The 20,983-nt window shown below is 43.9% G+C and overlaps 1 protein-coding gene across 7 annotated transcripts in view; it reads left to right on the top strand.

Moving 5' to 3' along the window:
• The first annotated feature begins 9,420 nt into the window (after positions 1–9,420).
• The window catches only part of KAT6B (lysine acetyltransferase 6B), a 185,390-nt gene continuing 173,827 nt past the window's right edge, over positions 9,421–20,983 (top strand). For 2 of the 7 annotated variants that reach the window (XM_087432001.1, XM_004426942.3), the window contains exons 1-2: positions 10,457–10,883; positions 20,182–20,251. The gene's annotated coding sequence lies outside the window, so the exon portion shown is untranslated. Of the gene's footprint in view, positions 9,465–9,681; positions 9,779–10,452; positions 10,884–20,181; positions 20,252–20,983 lie in introns of those variants that run through there. The other 5 variants (XM_087432000.1, XM_014784814.2, XM_014784815.2 and 2 more) reach the window with 5 other exon arrangements.

The raw sequence follows: 20,983 nt of genomic DNA, 5'->3' as shown, positions 1-20,983 counted from the left end.
GCCTTCCGGCCCCCGCCCTTGCCTCGAGGAGGTCTCCCCAGAGTTATTTTGTATCCTGCAGCTCCAGGCCTGATTGTGACAGCTGAGTGACTTAGCTGGCACCGCGGGATGCGGAATGACAAAGGCGCAGAGCATCGCCCGGTGGTGGGGGAGGGCAACGTGGGCGCGGGGCTGCCGAGGAGCCCCTGCTTCAGCAGCTGTTTAGAGGAAGCAGTCGTGTCCTCGCTCCTTCCGCCTCTCTCTGTAAAATAATTCTTGTAGGAATTAAGTGATAGGCTTTTGCAAGCCAAAAAGTGGTTATTCCAGTGTCTTCACAGCCTGGAAGTGGTTGGACTTACAGGCCTCCTCAAGGCCTGGCCTGGGATGGTTCTTTTCTCTGTCGCTGCCAGCAGCACCTTCTCTTCCTCTTTTCCATCAAGTGCAGGACTCTTTCCTTCTGCCCCAGGGGCCATTTCGCCTTCCCTAGCGTCCTGCCTTCGTGCCTTCTGATCTTTGATGGAGCCAACCTCCTCTCTGGCCAGGAGCCTCGGGCTTCGGTGCCTGGGTGAGGTCGTGGGCGCCGCGGGGTTGCTTCTGGTCCACAGGCGCCATCTGGGCAGTGGAGGGAGGGCATGTTGGTCAGTGGCTGCCTGGACCCCTGAACAGCCCCACAAGGCCACCCTCATGGAGCAGCCACGTCAGGCCTGGGCTTTGAGTTCAGAGGTCATTGAGGGGCAGGTAGAGTGTAATGCTGAAGAGCCTGGGTGGGAATTCTGACCTCCTGCCAACTGCTCAACACCTCAGGGCCACAGTTTCCTTGTCTGTAAATGGGGGATAATAGAAGTATTTAAAAGGGATTTTTGTGAGGCTTAAATGAGCCAATTCAGGGAAATCACTTAGCACTGTAAGTACTCCATAAGTGGTAGCTATTATTAATAATATTGTTACACCAAACACTCCAAAGCCATGTTCAGCAAACAATGCTCCCTCAGTCCACTTCAACATCCTGAGTTTCCACACTATTTATCTTTAGAGGTTTTGAGTGGTGCCCCAGAATTACACAGCACCATGCCAAACATGAGTCCCCCTACTCCTTTAATTGATGGGAATAAAATATGCTTCTAGCCACCTTGCAAATCAGCTCATAGGTCATTTGTCATTTCTTAGAGCTGCAAGACTAGGCTGAGAAGCTGCTAAGAGGGTACTGAATGGACTGGGGTAGGATTTCTTTCTCTTAAGAAGCAGCCATATTCCCAAGAAACATCCTTATTTCCAAAAAACTCAACTTACAGTGGTGAGAAAGTTAATTATTTGTAAGCTAACAAAGCCACGCTGAAGTACTAAGGTGATTCTGACTTGCTTTTCTCTCCTTTCAGGGGAAAATGCAGTAGATTCTAGCCTGAGAATGACCCTGCTGCCCAAGGCTTTCACAGCTTTTATTTACTTGGAGAAACTGATCTGCTTTTTAACTCTCTCCATCTCATCAATAGTTTTACTAAAGTACTATGAGGAAGGTCCAACATAACATATATATCTGATATATATCTGATATATCCATCACAACCATGGCCAATGGGCAGTCAGCTGGGGTGCTTGGAGAAGAGGATAATTAGTGGAACAGGAAGTGCTTTTACCTCAATGACACAGTCAGTGAAACTTATGAAAGGTGTTTGTGAAGTATTGCATTTAGGGAATATATTAATTTAGGTCATGCAACATTACTACCTGCTGTAGTAGACAAACTTCAACATCTCTTTGGCTTAACACAACAAAATTTATTTCTCCTGTTACGTGTCAAAACAAGTGGTGGTGGGTGGGGGGAGTCTGCTCCATTCATTCACTCAGGGGTCCAGGCTAATAGTGGCCCTGCCAACTTGTAGCTCCTCATCTGGAACACATGGATTCTGAGATGCTTCAGAAGGGAAAGAGAGAAATGGAGAACGGTCATCTTATTTCTTAATTTCCTTGACCCAGAAGTAATACATACCACTTCTGCTCATCACTCATTGGCTGAAACTAGCTACATGGTTCTAACCTAATTGAAAGGAAGACTGTGAAATATAGGGAAGTACAGGGAATAGTTGGGGAACACTGATTTCTCTGCCATAGATTGAGATACTACAAACTACAAATAAACTGAACTTGGAGTTATTATTTCAGGTCATCGGTTATGATTTAGGAAACAAAATCAGGAGCCATTATTGACTATTTACTAAAGGTTATCATGTGATAAAGGTTATCACTCAATGTGTGCCATTGCAGTTGAAAGAAAACAGAAGATTTAGGTCCCAGCCAGTAGATATGCCAAGTTACATCAGCCACTGAAGTGAGGTACATGGAACAGATTAATAGGCAGCCAAATTCCAGAAGGCGCCAGTTAAAACAATTGTGGCAGTAGAGAAGAGCTCCTCAAAATATGGTACTCTTGATCTTAGAAAGAGAGAAACTGAGATGGGAGTGGTTCCTAGTCTATGTATATACATATATACATAGTAGGGAAAAAAATAGCAAATGTGGTATGTAATAAATAAACCACACCCATTGATCAAATTTTACAGTGTTAAGTGTTTAAAGACACTCCCCAACAAACATAGCTTAGAAAAAGTGGTTTTAGTTTGGGTAATAGGAAGTACTCTTTTACAGTGGTTAGGAAATGTATTTATCCAACCTTCATACATTCAATGAATGGCTATGATGTTTATAGCCATTCTATACAAGAAATCTTTAAGCTTATGAAGTTTACAGTTTAATTTATGAATTTTAAAAGGTAGGCTTTAGATAAGCAGATGGATAACAGATCTTTAACCTTTTATTTTACTCAACATCATTCATCACTAGCATGTGCAAGGCAATTTGGGCAATATAAAGATGAACCAAACCCAATCCTAACCCTGAAGGAGTTTCTGGCCTCGAGTGTTATGATCAAGCTCAACCACGTTCTCCCAAGTCTTTTGTTACTAATACCAGGAAAGGTATCAAGCTGCTGAAATGGCTCACCAGACTTATCCCCTTGGCCGCCTTTGGGATGTTTTAGACTTGCTAACTTGAATGATGGGATGTTGATTTCATTTAGCACCTTATAATTGGAAAGGATAATTCAGGCCCTCTCTCTGCAATTCTGTTGAAGAATTAGAATATTGCCAGACATGGAATGATTATGATACGTGCAAACTTTCTGAGGGAGCTCAATATTGTAGTAAGTTCTAGTAAGTTACTTTTTACTACTCTAGTTTCCTTAGCTGAAAATTTTATCCCAACCTCCAGTCACAACAGAAATATTGACTGAGGTAAAAAATTAGAAGAATATGTGCCAAAATATTATCTTTCAGTGTCAGGACCTACAACTAATTTTTCCCCTTTTTTTCTCTCTTTTTCTTTATTATCCACACTTTCTATAACATATATGTATAAAAATTTTATAATTAAGAATGTGGTAGGAAAAAAAGTTATTCAGAAGTTTCATTCTTTCATTAATTCTTTAGGCACTTTGTATACAAGAATAATGACCTTTTGGGAATCACAGGGTAAGTTAATAATAAATTACTGAGGACAGTGATTTGTAATTTACTATTTAAATAAGTTGTAGGATTTGGGGCCTGGCTAAGACTTTAGAGGTAACATAAAATAACTCCCTTGATTTAATCTATTCATTAATTTAACAAATATTTATTGAACATCTACTGTGTACCAGGCACTGTGCTAGGCTCTGAGGACACAGCTGCCCACATGGGGCTTACTGTCTCATAGAAAATCCAAGTTATAAGACAATGCCACTCTGTGATTTGCCCAAGAACACACTTGAGTTGGTGGCAGAGATGGATAAAAATCTGGTGTCCTACTTTTTATTTGGTGCTCTCTTCCATATTCCTGTGCCACTGGCCCTCTGAGCTGTATATTTTCTTTCTGTACTCAACGCAGAATGGGAGAAAACTGTCTTGCATTAGTTGAGCACATTGGGTTGTGCATATTGCAGAAAATTGTTAGTGATTAGATCGAACCCCTGGAAAAGTACAAAATAGTCCAGTAATTCCTAAATGTACTCTGGTCAGGTAGCCAGACTCAGAGATGAAGTTCCACTGTCTGCATTGAAATGAAAAAAAAAAAAAAAGAGGAAGAAAGAAAACGTACATGCGATGTAAAGTTGCCCACTTTCCTTTTAACAGGAGGGGCTTTTATTTAGAGAGTATGTTCTTCTTTCTATTTTGGGGGTTAAAATGTCCTTTCTTCTATGAAATGATGCAGACAGTGGATGGTGCTTAGTTCTTTTTAAAAATGTCCTTATTATCAAAATTAAAAATTGGCAGTTCTGTCAGTCCCACAAAATTTCAAAATCCAAATGACTGGGAATTATTAAATTAAGTATTGGGGTAGTTCAAATTTTCTTTAGTATAGTCTGGCGCTAAAGACTGAGTCTTATTTTTTTTTTTTGGTAGGGAACGATTCGCCCTGAACTAACATCTGCTGCCAATCTTCCTCTTTTTTTTTTTCCCTCCCCAAAGCCCCAATGCATGGTTGTTTATTCTAGTTGTAAGTCCTTCTAGTTCTTCTATGTGAGCAGCCACCACAGCATGGCAACTGACAGATGGGTGGTGTGATTCCACAACTGAGAAAGGAACCTGGGTCTCTGAAGTGGTGAGAGCGCCAAACTTTAACCGCTAGGCCATCAGGGCTGGCTCAAAAACTGAGTCTTTATTAAGACTCTCTTGTGATGATTAGTGAAAGGCCACCACACCTTTGAGTCTCAAAACAAAAACAAAAAGATCCCTGACAACTCCGTCCTCTCAGTAACATTTTGCTAATTTTACGATCTTTTACCCCTCTCCTGTCTTCTTCAGAATTTCTCACTCGATGCTGAGACATCCTCCTGGTTTATATAAATCAATGGTTCTCTACTCTGACTACATAGGGTGCTTTAAAAAAAAATACTGACGAATGGGCCCCACCCCCAGAGATTCTTATTTAAGTGGTCTCAGGTGGGACTTAAGGGCTAGGCTGGTTCAAAAATTCCTCAGGTGATTCTAATGTGTGTCCAGGGATGGGAACCACAGGTATGGATGGTGTTTCTCTATTAAGTAGCTTCTATGCATCAGCACTAGGGTAGTTACACAAATGAACAAGCTGGTCTATGCAGGAGGAAAGCTAAATGGGACAACAGAGCGTGGTAAATGCTTTTATTTATTCCATAATTCAACAAATAATGACAGAGCACTTAACAAGTGCCAGGGCTAGAGTAAAGGTGTGCTCAAAGTCTTGTGGGCCACCTGCAAAGCCCAGGAAAACTTGCCAGAGGAGGCAGCAGCCCAGCAGGGATTTGGAGGAATCCTTCTTCAAGGTCTTCATCAGATAAGGTAGGGAGGGCGGGCATGGCTGCAGAGGGAACAGTGAGTGCTGGGCATGGAGGAGTGTGCTGAGCTGGGAGAAACTAGAGATGAGATATTGGTTGGGTGCAGATGTGCATAGCCTTAGCAGTAGACTAAGGAGTTTAGACTTGATCCCGAATGCATTTAAAAGACAGTAAAGGTTTTTGAGCAGCACAAATGGGGTGTGGGTGCAGAATACCGGTATTTAAGATAATACAGGCTGTTCATACACAGAGCTATAGCTTGAATTTGCTAGCCTATTTAAAACTAATGGTTTGACTGGTCATCCCACACCCCTTCTGCCCTTGAGTTACTTTACCAGACACTGTGGAGGAGTTTCCGGTCAATGAAGAGAGAGGATTCCATGTGGCAGTTGGAAGGGGAGGTATAGACCGGTGTTTTTTAAGTGACTGATCAAATGTAAATAGAATTCATCTTGGGCTGAGGCCTGGACAAATCATTTCTGGATCCCTGCTTGCTGCCTCCTTACCCAATTTCCTTCAGAAGGACTTGTTAGTGCATCTGTGGATGTGACACCTCTTATCAGGCTGTTTGTCTCACTTGTCTCAGAGCAAGTAAACAAACCCAAAAGATCAAACCCTCCAGGTTCCCTTCAGCTCCTGAAGCTACTCTATTTTTTTTTACCCTTACTCAGGACTCAAGGACAAATAGGTGAGACCATGGAGTCATCCCAGTACTAGGGACTATAATCTTCTGGCTTAGACACTCTCAGAAGAAACATTCCTTTCCAGTTGGCAAAGAAGAGGGTTCAGCCTAGTCCAGTGGTTCTCAAATTCAGTGATCATAAGCTTAAAGTCAAGTAATGGGCTAATAATGCAGATTTGGGAGCCCCACTCCAGACCTACTGATTCAGAATCTCTGGGGTTAGGCTAAGGAAACTTTTTTTTTGTGAGGAAGATTGGCCCTGAGCTATCCGCCAATCCCCCTCTTTTTGCTGAGGAAGACTGGCCCTGGGCTAACATCTATGCCCATCTCCCTCCACTTTATATGGGATGCTGCCACAGCATGGCTTGCCAAGCAGTGCATGGGTGCGCGTCCGGGATCTGAAGCCCGGGCCGGTGCAGCGGATGCGTGCGCACTTAACCGCTGCGCCACCCGGCCGGCCCCAGGTAACTGTTTTAAGCTCTCATTCCCAGATCATTCTTTTGTGTGTGTGTGTGTGTGTGTGTGTGTGTGTGTGTGTGTGAGGAAGATCAGCCTTGAGCTAACATTCATGCTAATCCTCCTCTTTTTGCTGAGGAAGACCAGCTGTGAGCTAACATCTATTGCCAAACCTCCTCCCTTTTTCCCCAAAGCCCCAGTAGATAGTTGTATGTCATAGTTGCACATCCTTCTAGTTGCTGTATGTGGGACGCGGCCTCAGCATGGCCGGAGAAGCGGTGCGTTGGTGCACGCCCGGGATCCCAACCCGGGCCACCAGTAGTGGAGTGCCCTCATTTAACCGCTAAGCCACGGGGCCAGCCCTCCCAGATCATTCTGATGCCAGTGATCTGTGGATCACACTGAGCAGTATAACTGTAGTTGTCAGTAGTTCTGGCAGTGGTGGCCGTCGTCAGCTGCTGTTTTGGGGGAGGGAGGAGGACTGGTCAGATGAGCCTGTGGATGCACAATCCTTCAGAACAGTCAGCTTGCAAATTTTGCACAATGCTTGGTTTTCAATTCCGAGTTATTTCTAGGTTAACTTCTTAATTGAGCTGTTTAGCTCAGCAGAGGACTTGAGATACCATAGATAAGAGAGAGGTTTAGGAGTAGCATTAAGTATCTCTGGCTGTGTCTCTGTTATCCTTTCCAGTCCCACTTATCTGAAGAGCCAGGATTTCTCAGAGGACAAGTAACCTTAGAGGGGAGTATCAATGGGAAAGCAACACATTCCCTTTTCTTGCCATGCCCCTGTTAGAGAACTATGTTTGTTAAGAAAAGAACCTCAGAAAATACATCAAGATGTTGGATGAAGATATTTCTCTGTTCTGTGTTCGCCAGCTCCTGGGGTTACAGGAGCTCAAGTTTAGGCGAACAAGACCCATTTCTCTCTAAGGTGTCTCTTCACTTTTGATGCACTGGAAATCCATGTGGCTAACTCATTAGTGATAACAAGTGTTAGATGCTCATAAATCTCCCACCATTCATTGGCTGAAGACATCTTAAATGTGGACTTTTTGGCTTTTATTGTCTTTGGTTGCTTCTTTAGCATACTTTAGTTTGAGTGTACAGATTTGGGGTTTTGAAACTTGTTTTTAATTAAGACAGGGTTTATTTTTATTGCTTGAGATAAAATGCAGTCTGGGCACTCAAATCTAAGTTACAAAATAAAGTGCATCTGGGCAGATCATAGGAAAAAAAAAAAAGAACATAAATGCTAACGTGTCTGCCAGGATTCTTAAGTTTACTTAGTAACTTCTTGGAGAATAAAAATCCCAGCACCTGCATTATAAGAAAACCACACCTTATAAATGTCCTTCTCTTTGAAATACCTACATGAACTAGACTGAATTATGAACTAATGGCTTGTAAAAATTCACCTTGAGCCAGCTACTGAAGATACTAAATAAGAGGTAGAGAGACTCTGAGGAAACCCAACCTGCTGTTTGTTTGTTTTATCAGTAATGTAACTCAAAAGTAGCCAAATCGATGGCGGATGGCGAGCTTTCCCTGTGCTTTGTTTGCCTGAGCTGAGCCTGTGAATGCCAAGATTTAATCTAAAGAGGCTTGTGTTTTAAAAACTAACAACCAAGTAATAAAACACCTATAAAAGGGGTTTATAATGGAACCGGTGACAGTTTTGCGTTTAGTATTACAACTCTTCTGCTTCCCCCCTCCCTTTTTCTATACTTTCATCCAACTCTGTGCCCTTTGTCTTAGCTCCTTTCTCACCTTGCTGCCAAGAAGCATATAAGTAGAGGCAGCTCACACCCCAAAGGAGCAGACCGTCTTTAAAAGTGAAGCGTGTATTGTGCTCTGCATTTGACAAGGCTGTGCTGCTGCTTTTGTTTGTCTGAGATAAGTTGCTCTAACAAAGTACCTACCTAGTTTGTACAGTGGTTTCTAACGGGGAGCTGGAGATGCTGCTGCTGCACTGTCAGTGGCACGAGGATGCTGGAGTCAACCAGTGCAGGAAGCCTGGGGCCTCCTCTCCCTGGCACTTGTGTCACCCTGCCAGGGCCCAAGATTGCCCTGACTTCAGGGACAGACTTCAGTCAACAGGTGGTTTTCCACCCAGGCCACCGTGCCTGAAACTTGGTTCTTTTACAAAGCCATAATTCTCCTCCCTCCGGTGGAAGAAATGGCGCCTCGGAAGGAAAACTTCATACTCAAACTCAGTAGGAGCCATTTCTTGAGCCTACTTTTCCTATTTTCTAAAGTCTCCTCTGCCCATATCCCACCCATCTCCGGGAAGAATGAGGGACGATCTCTTCAGAGTCTGGAGGGCGCTGGAAGGCATGTGGGCAGCGTCAGAGTGGCCTTGCCTGGGAGACCAGAGGAGGCCCCCAGCCTCCCTCATGTGGGCCTCAGGAACTCGGGGGGCCCAGGGGAAGCCTGGAAAACCGAACTTCGCCATCAGCCTTCCTTCGAGCGCTGGCTAGAGGAGAGGGGGAAGGGCCCCCCAGCGGTCTTCCCCCGACTCCCCCCGCCCCCCAGCACCGCTGCCATCCGGCTGCACCGCCCAAGACAGCACTCAGAACGCAGCTCAGAGCTCTCCAGCTCCTCGCAGGCCGGGAGAGGGCATCTTGAGGGGCACCTTCCCCCTCCAGCCCGCGTCTGACATCCCCACTCCCACCCAAGGATGCCGCCGCCGTGCCCTGTCCGCAGTCGCTGAATGTCACTGCTCCCTCTTCCTCCCGATCAGGGTAGACACAGCTCCCGAGGCATCCCCCACCCCAAAACTGCCGCGATCGCCCGAGGGTGCAAGGCCCCGGCGGAGGACGAAGTTTGGGGCCCACAGCGGCGGGAGGGGGGGCGCGTTGGCGAGGACTGCACCTCTCAGTCCCAGCCCTGGCGGGCACACTCCCCGCCCCAAACGGCCCAGGCGTCCCCATCCTCCCGCAGACACCGGCATCTCCGCCCTCCCCCGAGGGCGGCGAGTGGAGCCCCCCAGGGCGGAGGCAGGTACCCCCGGGGCGGGGACTGGGGCGGGCGGGGTCCAGGCTGCGCCCCCGGCCGGGCCGGGCGGGCTAGCTGGCGGCGCGGGGGGAGCGGGGCTGGGCGGCGCTGCCTCGGGCTCTGTGCGCTGCAGCCCGGAGCCGAGGAGGAGGAGGCGGAGGAGGAGAAGGAGGCGGCGGCGGTGGGTCCCGGGCGGGGGGAGCGCGGCGCTGCGGACCCGGGCGGCTGGCAAAGGACGAGGCGGAGGCTGAGGAAGGCAGCGGGGAGACCCGGGCTGCAGCAACAAAGGGCAGCAAGCGATTGGCCGGGCTGCAGGCGAGGTTAGCCGGGGACCGGGGTGGCTGGAGGCAGCGGCGAACGGTGCACGTGCTTGCAGACACGGGCGAGTGTGGAGCCGGGGGGTGCACACCCGGCGGGTAGGGGCTTGCTCCCCCTCGGCGTGGGATGGAGAGGAGGCTGCAGCGACATCGTTCCGCCTGCACCCGGCCTGGGGCTTGCAGGGTAGGGGTGTGTGGGGGGTAAGGATGCGAGCCAGGGGGCGGGCGAGTAGTCGCCCGGGACGGGACGGGAGAGGGTGGAGGAGGGGGCGGGATGGAACGCTCCGGGCGGCGGGCCCGTCCGCGCGCTCTACCGCGGGAGCTGGCGACTGAGAACCTCGAATTTTAACTTCGCGTGCCCGCCCGCGCGCGCCCGCCCGCGCCCACCCCTAAATCCTGCGGCCGCCGCCAGCGATCAGCTCTCACACAAACTTTAGCTGCGGGCTAGGGGGCTTGGGGTTGAGTGGGGGAGGGGAGAGGGAAAAGGCCCTCTGATTGGCGTTGTCTGCAGCCAATACGGCTAAGTGCCTCTCCTGTGAGTAGACCCAATCCATTTCTAGAGGTAGAGGGGGCGGGTAGGTGGAAGTAGAGGTGGCGCGGTGTCTAGGACAGAAAAAAAGGGCTGGACCAATAGGTGCATAGAAGAGGCGGGCCCAGCGGTCTGTTGATTGGTACTGGCAGTGGACCCTCCCCCGGGGTGGTGCCGGAGGGGGGGTGATGGGTCGAGGGGTGTGTCTATGCGGAGGCGAGATGACCGGCAGGAACCTGCCCCAATGGGCTGCAGAGTGGTTAGTGTGTGGGTGACGGACAGACCCGTAGGCCAACGGGTGGCCCTAAGTGTCTGCGGTCTCGTCCAATGGAGCAGCGCCGGGGCGGGGCCGCGGCTCGGGTTTAATGAGACTCCATTGGGCTGTAATCAGTGTCATGTCGGATTCATGTCAACGACAACAACAGGGGGACACAAAATGGCGGCGGCTTAGCTCCTACCCCTGGCGGCGGCGGCAGCGGTGGCGGAGGCGACGGTACCTCCTCCAGGCGGCAGCCGCGGCTTTTTTCTCAGGCAGCGGCAGCACCCCCGGCAGGCGCGGTGGCGGTGGCGCGCAGCCAGGTCTGTCACCCACCCCGCGCGTTCCCAGGGGGAGGAGACTGGACGGGAGGGGGCGGAAGGGGGGGGAAATCGGGGGCTTATGACGCCTCTCCCACAGGCCTCTGCGCGAGGGTCACCGCGGGGCCGCTCGGGGTCAGGCTGCCCCTGAGCGTGACGGTAGGGGGCGGGGGAAAGGGGAGGAGGGACAGGCCCCGCCCCTTAGCGGGGCCTCCAGGGCAAGGGGCGGGGCTCGAGGGTGGAGAGGGCGGGGCGATATCGAGGTGAGGGCGGGGCTGTGGTGGTCGGAAGGCGGCGTGAGGGGGGGCTTGGGAGGGGTTTTCTGAGTGAGAGTGACCTGGTAGGAACGGTGGGGGGCCGGCGAGTGTTTGGGGAGGACTGGTGAGGGGGCGGATGGGAGGGGAAAGTGGAGGTGTCCAAGCAGGTGCAGAAGGGAGAATAGGGAGAGGCACGATATTGGAGATGTGGAAGGGGGGACCAAGGGTATGTGAGGGCAGCTGAAATGATGTAGAAGGGTGAGATTGCAGTTATCTGAGGGCAGAGTAAGAATGGATTTGGGTGTGGTGGATGTGGAGTAGAGTTGAGAACGCAGTGCAGAGTAGATATTGGATTGGGGAAAGTATTGGGGGAATATGAGGAGCAGGTACAATTGCTGTGGTGGGAAAGAGATATCTGGGTGAATCGGCATGTTGGAATAGAAAGGAGGTTTGCTAGCTTTGGGGTATATGAAGCATTAAATAAACATGGAAGGGTGGGATGGATATGCCTGGGAGAGTCTCCGAAAGATGATAAGACAGCAGAGCAGACTTAAATGTGAAAGGAGGCTACTTAGAACTTGCAAAATATATCTGTAGCAGAAAATCGCGTGGGGACGGGGGATTTGGGGGAGTGGTAAAAGGCGGTAGGTGTGAAGAAAGATGGGTGGGGCTGGGCAGTAGGTCTGGGTGCATGTGATTTGGTGGACTGCACCAGGACTGAGGATGGGGCAAAGGTGTTAGTTTGGGAGACAGAGTTGTTTGATAGGCTAGATTTCTTGGGTGAAACTTGAGCTGGAGTCTTGAAGGTGGGGCGGGAGAGGGGAAGCAGGGTTTCTGTCTCAGGATGAGGCTCCTGTACTACCTTGGGAAAGGATACTGTGTATTTTTGAATTTGTAAGTACGTTGGTATGGCCAGAGTGCAGGGAGTGGTGGGAGAAAAGGGACAAAGGCAAATGGCCTCCTATGCCCCATGAAGGAGTTTTAAGTCCTGCAATTGGGAGAGGGTATTGGGATGTGATAAAGAGAGTATTGGACAGAGGTTGTGAATAGGTAGTGATAAGGAATTACAGGTGTGGAAAATAGGAAAAGAGAACCAATGAACCAAGTATGTTTGGGGTGGAGGTACCAGGAAATTCAAGGTAAAGAGTATGTGAAGACTCTTACATATATGTACAGGAATTAGTTATGTTGGGATAATATTAGTTCTGTGTTGCTCCAACAAAGGTGTTTTGTTTTTTTTTTTAAGATTTTATTTTATTTGTTTTGTTCCCCCCAAAGCCCCAGTAGATAGTTGTATGTCATAGCTGCACATCCTTCTAGTTGCTGTAAGTGGGACGCGGCCTCAGCATGGCTGGAGGAGCCGTGCGTCGGTGCGCGCCCGGGATCCGAACCCGGGCCGCAAGCAGCAGAGCGCGCGCACTTAACCGCTAAGCCACGGGTCCAGTCCCGGTGTTGTTTTTTTTTGATATGACTATGAGTAAAGTACATTCTTCCTGTCTTGTGTACCTTAGATTTTCTGGGATAGCTCTGAAATAAAATACTCCAGTCTTATTTATATCCTTCACACATGTATCAAAATGAATTGGGGCAGTCTTTTTATGTTTTTAAGAGGGGAAGGATAATATTGCACGTTTCAGTAAAAGATAAGATTCTTACCTGAGAACTTCTGCTTAGGCTTCAAGGCTGGGGAGGTGAAGGGATGGTTTTAAAAAAAAAGAAGAAAATATAGAGACAGAGGAAGGTTTTAACGTACAAGGAGGAACTTAGGGGAATAACTGGCTGGTGATGATGACATGGCCAGTAGAAGTTTTGCCTACCAGCCATACCCAGGCCTCTGAGTAGAGGAAAGTAGTTGAGGAAGTTTGAATAAATAATTTTAATGTATTTTGAAACTTTCATGGACTTTCACATACCACTTAGAAGACTGACTAACTGACCTGGCTTTATTAAGTGCCAGGATTCCTAACAGGTGACTTTTCAGTATCTAAGATACCTTCAGTTTTCCTGCATACAGATGCTTGTATTTGTATAAAGTGAGAGAAAAGGAAATTGTTTTTATGAAAGTAGGGATGTGTGAGCTATAGTGATCAGTCTTTGCTTGCAGAATGGTAAATGATGCATAGATGGAGAAGTGTGATGAAAAGATAGTTGTTCCTTATAATGCTTTAATTTGCATTTCCAAAGCACCTTTAAGCACCTTTTTATAGGACTCCTACAGTCTTCCACAGTTTTTGTATCATCCATTCCACTGTTGCAGGATGTTTGAGTTGTTTGCAGTTTGGGGAAATTGTGAACAAAGCTGCTCTGAGCGTTCCTGTACCTGTCATCTGGTGCACGTGTACAGGTTTCTCTAAGGTGTGCCGCCAGGAATGGAATTGCTGTTTCAAAGGCAGGGTGACTATTTATCCCAGTTTATGCCTGTTGTCCTGGTGTAATTATTAATGTAACACCTTTAATTCTCAAAAGTGTCTGGATTTGGATGAGATGAGTTGTATTGTCACCCTAGTTGTGGAGTATGCTTGTCTTCACCCTTCCTACGTACCAATCAAACTGTTTTCCAGCATTGTACCAGGTCACACTCCCTCCAGTGGTATATGAGAGTTCCCATTGCTTCTTGTCCTCTCCAACTCTCAGTTTTGTTAGCTTTTCAAATTAGCTAATCTGGTAAACTTTACCTTTACCTGATTAGTAATCAGGCTGAATAGCTTTTCATACATTTGTTGGCTATTTGGATTTCCTCATTTGTAAAGTTCCTGTGCAAGTCTGCCCCCTATTTATTTTTTTTAAATTGGACCTTGTGTCTTTTATTGCTATTTAGAAGTTCTTTATGTACTCTAGATACAGATCCTTTGTTGTGTGTGTATGTTGCAAATGCCTTCTTCAGTCCTGTGGCTTGCCTTTTCACTCTCTTTATAATGTCTTTTAATGAACACAAGTTCTTAATTTTAATGGAATCAAGTTTATTGGTCTTTTCTTTATAGTTAGTGCTTTTGTGTCTTATTTTAAGACTCTTTTCCTACCCTCAGGTCAAGTAGATATTCTTCTATGCAGTATTATCTTCTAAAAGCTTTATTGACCTTAAAAGATATATGATTATGAGTAAAATATACTCTTCTTGACCCCATTCTTAACCATTACAAATCTGTTTTGCTTTTCTTCACTTTCTTTTTTCCTCTGTCTTGAATTTCTACTTGTCTATATCTATAACTAAGAGCCAGGTGCTGACTTCCTCTTCTCTTAGGAGAAAATGATCATATAGACAAAGTTCAGCCAGATTAGATTTTACAGGTCTCCAGCTGACTGGATTGCCCTTTTTCCTTTTATGAGCTAGCATTTTACTGTGTTCCTGCTATGTGTCTGCCACCATCCTTGGTTCTTTCATATTTGTTATGTCAATTATTCCTCTTTACAGTTCTGCAGAACGAGGATATATTCTCATTTTTACAGATGAGAAAATTGAGATTGATTAAATAACATATCCAATATTCCACAGTTTAGGTAGCTGGCAAAGTGGAGACTGGATCCCTGAATTCTCTAGATACATCCCATCATAGCACACCTCCTTGTTGAATAAGATTTCACTGCTGTATTTGATAATATCCAAAACCAATGAGAATAACTTTCTTACTTTTAATGTCACATGTCCTAATTAAGCACACATAGAGATAATTATTGTGAAACTGGATAAAATTATTGACCTCACTGTGTATGTTAAAGTAAGTAAAGTTAGAGTAGATAATGGACGTTCAGGGTTTCTTGGGTGGCCGTAGAGGTTCTGTAAGCCCTTGAAATCGTGTGCAGATATCTGTTTGTACATGTGTTTGTTTTATTTTTTATTTATTTATTTATTTTTTGTGAGGAAGATCAGCCCTGAGCTAACATCCATGCTAATCCTCCTCTTTTTGCTGAGGAAGACTGGCCCTGAGCTAACACCTATTGCCAATCGTCCTCCTGTTTTTCCCTTTCTCTCCCCAAAGCCCCAGCAGATAGTTGCATGTTACAGTTGCACATTCTGCCAGTTGCTGCATGTGGGATGCCGCCTCAGCATGGCCCGACAAGCGGTGGGTCGATGCGCGCCCCGATCCCAACCCGGGCTGCCAGTAGCAGAGCACGCGCACTTAACCGCTAAGCCACCAGGCTGGCCCCCATGTGTTCATTTTAAAAAATAGATCTATAATTTTTTTCAGATTCTCAAAGGGAACCCTAATTTGTTTTCAGGCTATACTGGATGCCCTGTTTGAAGACATTTGTGATAAAATTAACACTGAATTCTGAAATGATCTGTTTTCAAAAGTAATCTTTTAAAAATTCAGATGTCAGATTTTTTTCTTAATATGTTGTTCAGTCTTTGTCATTAAAACCCAGCTAAAGCTAATTTGTAATTAGAAAGAAATCTAGGATTGAATGGAATTTTAGATGCAAAAAAAATCACTCTAAATTTAATTGATTATTTCTTAAGTGAAAGTGCTTAGTTATAATATGTCATCATTACTAATCAATGTACCCAGGCTCCAAAGGCCTGATGACTTCAAATGACTTTTCATCTTGTCTCTAAAATCCTCTGTTTTACAAGGGATCAAATGTCCTGGGAGGTTCCTAACAGTGTGATTAAAGTTTAGAGACTGAAACTATTGAGCACTTAAATGAAGGGATGACTATGCAAACCTAATTCATGGGCTTCACCAGGAGATTTGGGACATGTCTCTACTAATTTATGATGATGATGTTGAAACTAATCTATGCTAAGGATTATGGAAGCTGTAATAGTTTATTGATGGTTCACTTACTGTTTGTTGAAGCAGATTTACACAATTATAGTTTAATGACATAACAAGGATATTGTCAACTAGGAGAGCATGACATGAAAAATTAAACTTCCAATTAATATAATATGTATTAGTTGAAATGATAATTTTCATGGTGATTTAGCCTCTTAGAAATCCTTGGAAAACATTATTAGCTTATGAATTGAAAAGTGTCTATGTTAATGAGTAGTGAGAAAGAACTTAGTATTATTCTAAAAAGATGGAGAATTAAATATTCAATTCAACTGACATTTATTGAGTGCCTACTCTGGGCTTGCTGAGTTAGACTCATAAATATAAGTTGAACAAGGTTGATATTTGAAGAGATGAAATACTGGTTGCTTTTGTTTATTCCTTCAATCATTCTTCCCTCCAACCTGTACTGGATGGATACTATTGCTAGAGTGATGTAGACATTCAACAAATATGTGTGTGTGTGTGCACTCCACTATGCCTTATTGTATCACCACTTCATCTGTCATGTTCACATGCCTCAGCCTAGCTTTTGCGACAGCCGACTGTATTTCTTATTCCTCTTCAACACATACCTGCTCTAGGCATGCACATGGATGGACTCAGTGTCCATTTTGGCCGACAACTCTCTCTCAGTTTCTGTGCCTGCTCCTAGATTCCCTTCACACATTCACTGATGCATTTATTTAACAAATAGGCATTGAACCCCTCTTATGTTCAGGTTGTGGTCCTGGGCAATCTTGGGACATACAAAGATGAATCAAACATGAATCCATGAATCCTGTTCTTAAGAATTTTACAGTCTAGTAAGGGAGATGAGGTCAGTACACAAATAAGCATAAGACAAAGTAGGAAATGAATGCCAAAATAGTAAGAAAGCTAAAAGCTTCCTGTTAGACAAAGATCTGTAGGGCTACTGAGAAGGTGTCGTTTGCCCTGGGCCATGAAAGATTTGAATTTGAGTGGAGAGACCAGACAGTTACCCAAGTTCTGTCTTATTTTTCAAGGTCCGGTTTAAGTCCCATCCGTCCAAATGGTGTTCTACCCATCCACACTTAGCAAAGTATAGTCACAGTTGTTTCCATACTTTTTTCCTTCTGTAATCAGTGGAACCCTTTCTTTGAAATGAATCTTGTGGAGAAGCCCACTATATAGAACGGTTAAGGTGGAGCTGCTTTGTTGGGTCCAAGGGGTTGTGGCCCTAGTGTTTAACCCACAAGGGGCACCTGCAGGTGATGCCCAAAACATTTTCTCACAAGAGGTCTAAGGAATCTAGTTTGAAAACCATTGGAGAGACAGGAAAGTTTAGGGTTTAGCATCTGAATTAAAATCCTTCCTGATTTAGTGGTCTGAGGTCTTGGCCAAGTCATGTCTCACTTTTCCTTTTGCAAAGTAGGGCAACATTGCTACCTCACAGGGTTGTTTTAAGGTTGACTTGATAATCTGTGTGAAGTGCCTGGCCTGCAGTAGGTGTCAGAAAATGGTTGGTATTATTATAGTTTAGTGCTTTATTTCTTTTTAAAAAAATAATTTATTGAGACGAAATTCACATACCATAAAATTAACCATTTTAAGGGAACAATTTAGTACATACACAGTGTTGTGTGACCACCACTTCTATCTAGTTCCAAAACATTTTCATCCAATGTACAATCTCTTACCCATTAAGCAGTTTCTACTCATCTCCCTCACCCCCTAGCCCCACCAATCTATGTTCTCTCTGTGGGTTTATCTATTCTGGATGTTTCATATATTATGGAATTATATGATATGTGACCTTTTGTGTCTGGCTTCTTTCACAACATCTTTTTGAGGTTCATCCACGTTATAGCATGTATCAGTACTTAATTCTTGTTTTATGACTGACTAGTATGCCAATGTATGGATATACCACATTTTGTTAATCCAGTCATCTGTTGATGGACATGTAGGCTGTTTCCACTTTTTGGCTGTTGTGAATAGTGCTGTTATGAACATCTGTGTATGTGTACTTATTTGAGTATTTGTTTTCAGTTATTTGGGGTATATACCTAGAAGTGGAATTGCGAGGTCATATGGTAATTTTATGTTTAACTTTTTGAGGAAATGCCACCCAATGCTTTGTTACTTCTTAATTGCTTCTCATCCCCATAGCACCAACCTGTTGTTCTGCACACACAGAACAACATCTCGCTATTTATTCACTGTTCTTTGATTAGTATTTATAACCTCACCTCCCAATTCACGTTTTGGGCCTTGAGCATTAATTTTAGAGGAAATAGATGCATCCAGGACTTGAAAGTTAACAAATATCATCATATGGATGATGTTTGATGTTGTCAGACAGCAGATATTTGTTAACCGAGGACACTATTTTGAGCAACTGTGCCAGTAGTCTGTTCTGGGTGGTTATAGAAGAAAAGAAGTCAGTATGTTCTGTTTCAGAAGATACTGTTAAGATTTGTGGATCTCACTCAGTTACATAATAGGCTATGAAAACAATCCAGGAGCATATGAAAGTGAGAGAGCTAAAAATAACTATTAGCAAGTAAAACTCAGGATGACAAAAGAGTAAAGTCTATTATTAAGCTTTATTTTTTTTTACCACTGTTTTTGGCTCATCCATGATCTCATGACTCGAGTGTTATGACATTGATTTTGAAAAAACACACAGCTTTAGTAAAAGCTTAGAGGAGGCTTCACGTAATATTTATGATCCAGAATATTTTGACTCTTATTATGCTGACATGAATATTTCTGAATAGTGTTGATAGTTATATAATACTAATGAAGCCAAAAGCTCAGTGTTGGACTAAGCATTTCTCTAGATCTGTTTAGAATAGTCTGTAATGAATGATGTAAATAGTGTTTTATTATAAGACTGTATGATACAACCGTATAATTTACTGATATTATTTGGTAGTTAAAAATAAAATGATTCAAAACCTCAGAAAATAGGGTAATTTAATTTGATGTAGCATGAGTCCCTAGAATTAATTTGGAATGATTTGCTCCCTTTTGATAGACTTTTAGTCCAACTTTCAAGTTTTTATAGAAAAAAATGACAAGAGAATAATGATTTTTAGCGTTGTACTTGTGATAGAATGTCCTATCTACATATGAAACAAATCCTAGTGCTCTGAAAAAAAGAAGTGGCATGGATAATTCTGAATCGGGAAAAAAAAGCATTTCTATTTGGCTTTTGAATGAACTATGTGTTTTTTTTCCTGTAGATTTGTCTTTCTAGTTAGATACTGCTTAGACTAAAATTAAATTGGTTTTCAATGTATTCTCTTAGCATATACCAATTTACAGTGGGGCCAGTGGGATGTCAGAAACAAACCAGCCTAAGATTAAAAAATTTGCAGTGGATAATATACAAAGTGGATAGTATACATGTGTTTAGTTGAGAATTGGCTACACATAAAAGACTTCTGATTTTGTTCCTCTCCTAGCTGTGTGTGTGTTTTTTAATACTGATTCTGCTTGTAGCAAAGAGCTGCTGAGATACATCTGCTTCTGCCTAATTAACTCTGTTGGTTGGTGTCAGATGAGAGCTAATTTTGAGATTAAATTGAGGAGTGGGGTGTGTGTCTGTGGCTGGGGGACGGGAAAAGGAGGATCTAACATTGCTTGGCTGTTTTATATAAAAGATCAAAATAAAGTTATTCAGAGTGTTATTTTAAATTTATTTTTTGCCTTTGAAGTAAAAATGATCACTACTGTCCTAAAATGTGGCCTGTGTCAACACGTACTTACTATTGTGCAAACTGGCACATCCTCCTCTTACTTGCAGTTATTGGCCATATCCTGGTAGTCTAATCAGTACCTAGATGCCAGGTGACCTTTGGGATAAATAGTGAATGTTGCCTGGGAAAGTTAATACTGACCTTTCAAACAACTTTTGACTTTTTTTTTCCCCAGATAAGATGTTATTACCTGCCTGGCTGTTTAAATAATAGCAGGATTTTTTGTTTCTTGATGGGATTCTTTCTTAGACTCTATCACAAACCTGATTTTTAAAATTTGGAGAATAGGGCTGGCCTTAAAGAAGAGTGAAATTTATTTCTTCAGGCATTTGCTTTGGGGCTTCATTTCCTGTCCTGAATTTCATATTCTTAAATATCCTTTAGTGGTATGAAAGAGTTGATGTATCACTAAGTGTAGTGTACTAATAAACTCATTGCAGCTGCTGGTGTTGAATAGTTGTGGAGATCCGTAGGTAGTTGCTGGATTAGAGGGTTGTCCTTATGCCCAAATTAACATTTACTTTTTTTCTTTTGGTAGATTTGCCTGAAGATCTGGACAATCTTCATTTTTGTCATGGACTGTTAAAATATTTGGAGTTCCAATTCTGGTATTTTCCCTTATTTTATTATATTTTTGACATATAAAGTGACAGTCTTATTGAAATGTGTTGGTAATGGATATGAATGATTCTTTCGATTGTGGGTAAGGATTGTGGTAATAGCTTGTTATTAAGGTATATTTTGAGTATTTATTAATTATGAAATGTGTTTTGTTTTAATGTATGTTCATTTACTTATGTAACCAAAATGCTTGAAAGCAACTTTGCAATATTGGATGCTTTTCTGTGACCCCTCTGCTTCCTGCAGTTGTATTTTGCACAGTCACATTAAATTAGTTGATTCATCCTGAATGAATGATGAAAGATGAAATAATGACTTAAACAGTGAAATGTCTTCTAATGAAATTTTGCCCCAAATCATTTTACTTTGGAAAGATCAGCTTCCTGTTCTAAACTTACACATAATGATTCCTGTGTTCTATCGTGAAAGTGGTTGCACTATGAAAGCCAATGATTTCATTCCTAAACACACTGTGTTCCAAGTCTAACATTTTTGTCAATGATTTATATAATGACACAAAAGGGAATGCTTATTAGATTTGCAGAAGACATAGATGACAGCATCAGGATTCAAAACAGTCTTTAATAGGTTGGAAGATAGACTCAAACCAACAAGATGAACTGTAATAAATTTTAAATCCCAGCAAATTTTAAATCCCTTCCTTGTGCAAGGAAAGGAATGAAAAGACTCAGCTTGACAGCATTTTTGAAATAAGATCT

The sequence above is a fragment of the Ceratotherium simum genome, chromosome 6 (genome assembly GCF_057802395.1).
Source record: "Ceratotherium simum simum isolate JZ-2026a chromosome 6, ASM5780239v1, whole genome shotgun sequence".
NCBI lineage: Eukaryota > Metazoa > Chordata > Mammalia > Perissodactyla > Rhinocerotidae > Ceratotherium > Ceratotherium simum.
This window is presented reverse-complemented; position numbering and strand designations above follow the sequence as displayed.